Source organism: Pinus tabuliformis, chromosome 8 (assembly GCF_031772625.1).
Source record: "Pinus tabuliformis cultivar Carrire ecotype Pingquan chromosome 8, CPIR1, whole genome shotgun sequence".
NCBI lineage: Eukaryota > Viridiplantae > Streptophyta > Pinopsida > Pinales > Pinaceae > Pinus > Pinus tabuliformis.
Genome location: NC_142294.1, coordinates 865,496,205 through 865,499,018, shown reverse-complemented (window position 1 = coordinate 865,499,018; position 2,814 = coordinate 865,496,205).

Sequence of the window (2,814 nt, the reverse complement as noted above, 5' to 3'; positions counted from 1 at the left end):
AAGATGGGATCAAGTGGCTACAACAGGATTACTTGTAGGTATCAAGATGCATGTGTGATTTCCTTTCTAGTTTTGGCATGCATGGTACATGCATGTGTGTTTTTGATTCTCTTGTTGTCATTGGCATGGGTTTGTCACGCGTGACAATGGTTTTCAGCCTTCCCTTCCATTTCCTAATAGCCATGGTGTGATGGGGTTCCTCTTAATTGGTTGAGCTGGATTGCTGGATGGTTTTGAAACTAAGTGGGGTGGTCTCAGGAGGAAACATAATGCCTAGGAATCCCTGGATTGGTGAAGGTGGGATTACGGTAAATCCTGATTATGTATGACCTTGTTGGGCTTAGAAATACTCGACCAGTGAAAGGCGGGACATACGATAAATCCTAGAGGGTGGAGATGAACAAATTCCACATGGTTTAGGTGGAGAGATCTGGATTTATCCAGGCTTGTATAGGCTAGTGATCCTTGGACTAGTAGGTGGTGGGATTGCGGTAAAAATTGGCAGTGTATGTTTCTTGTTTGGGCCTAGGAATCCCTTGGTAGGATTGCGGTAAAGCCTGGTTGTATAGATGAGGGCTTGGGCCTAGGAATCCCTTGGTGGATTGCAATAAAGCCTGAGGAAGCCTTGGTTTTTTTGTTGTAAGTCCCACATTCATGCTTGGAATATGGAACGAGGGTGATTGGCTAAAATAAAGATTTGGTTCAGCCCAATATATGGTCAGGTGGTACGTGGAAGTCCCTGGCTTGGTTGGATTTTTCATATGTTAATAAGAGCTATTTTCCTCTTGTGTATTATGTGTAAATGTGTTTTCTATTATGTGGTTATAATGGATGTTCTATCATTGTTTATCTACTGGTTATATGCTAGTTTAAACATGGTTTATGAAAGACTTGAGTTATGGCTCTCATCTTGTCTTATTTCGTAAATGAAATGTTAATGAATGTATGACCCAATAGATGATATTGCAGCTATTATGATAGGGAATTAGATCTTCTCTACAATTCTCAGATAAGTATGAAGTCCCTATGTTTAGATATGTCGTTATGACCTGTATATTACATGTTTATGATATGTTTGACAAAATTCCTGTCAAGGATGGTAGTGGTTAGGGCAAGTCCTTGTTCAAGTTCGTGTATTAGTATCCTTATTTCATTGTTATTTATCATTTCTAGAAGTTTCATGAAGTTCTGGGTAAAGGCTTGAGTCCTATCCCTGAAAAAGTGACTTAGAACCCAAGGTCATTGCCATAGAACTGCCTGAAAATCCACAGTCACATGGATGCCTTGCTGTGGGAGTGAATTGAGGGTCTCAGTTGCATGGAAGGATTGTCATGGGAAAGATTGGGGTTCTAGTTCAGTCTAGAAGCAAGTTCTCTCAAGGGTTGGACACCTAAGGTGTTGGTTGGAGATTGAAGGTTTTGTAGCTTCTCAGGGAGGTCAGTTTGGATTTGGTTTGTAGGTTCCACTTACTTAAGGTGATATAGGAGGTCGAATCATATCATAGTAACTCTTCGTCACATTTTTATCCCAATGTACTAGTTAGCTTGGGTAAATGTGGGAGGAGGGTGTTATAGAGTGGTACCAGAGCATGGTTCATCCCTTGGACTGGATGGGAGGAATGTGTTTGTCATGCATATATATATCAGTTCATATGTGTTATTTATGCTGGTGGTCTATTCGGTTTTTGTGTATACATGGTGGTGGTCATTTTTGTATTTGTATCGCCATGTGGAAGATGATGGTGATTGTTGTTGGATGTGGTTGTCTTGAGTGCATTTTGGTTATGCATTTGTTATGTGCATCAATTTTTATATGTCTTTATGCATGCATTTTCATGGTTATAGTTGTTATGAATGATGTCATGGTATGTGGTTGGTATGGTCATGCATGGTAACTGGATAATGATTGAGATTATGTCTATATACTACTATAATTATGTTTATACATGTGTTGAGTTGCTAGTCCTGGAAGCCTTGGTTGGAAAAACGATTTGGAATCCCTTGGTGGATTGAGATACTATTCTTGGAAGCCCTCATTGGATAAACACTCTGGAAGACCAGATAAGTTGTGGGTTGAGTTACTAGTCCTGGAAGCCTTGGTTGGAATAAACGCTCTGGAGAACTGGAAGGCTTGGGTAGAGACCAATCTGATGATGGTTTTTCGATGTCCGACTATGAGGTGGAATCACTCTTTGATGGGTTGAGGTGGTTGGCCTCTAGAAGCCCTGGATCGTTTTGGATTGATGTATTTTATGAGATCCCACATTCATGCTTAGAATATGGCACAAGGGTGACTAGCTAAAGAGATTTTTGGCTCAACCATGTCTACCCTCGAGTGGTTCATGGAAGTCCCACAACTGGTTGGACTTTGCATCATTATTATGAGATTATTTCTCCTTATTATTAAATGAGCATTGTACTCATTTATATGTGGATTTTATGGTTGTTGCTTCCTTAGTATTTCTATCCCTATTATTCTAGTTATGAATATGTATTATGGCAGTGGCTATGTATGGCTCTCATCATGTCTTCCTTGTAAATGAATGAACAATGTATCTATGACCTAATGGATGAAATGACAACTAATGTGTTGAGGCATTAATGCTTCTTAGTGATTCTTAGATGAGTATGAGACCCTTATTCTTAGATATGTTATTTACACCTACAGACTACATATTCATGATATGTTTGACGAAATGCTTGTCATGGATAGTAGGGGTCCAGTCAAGGGCTTGTTCAAGTAATTGAAATTGTATCATCATTTATTTGTTATCTTTCTGTTCTGAAGGTTTCATTGAATTATGGGCAGTGACCT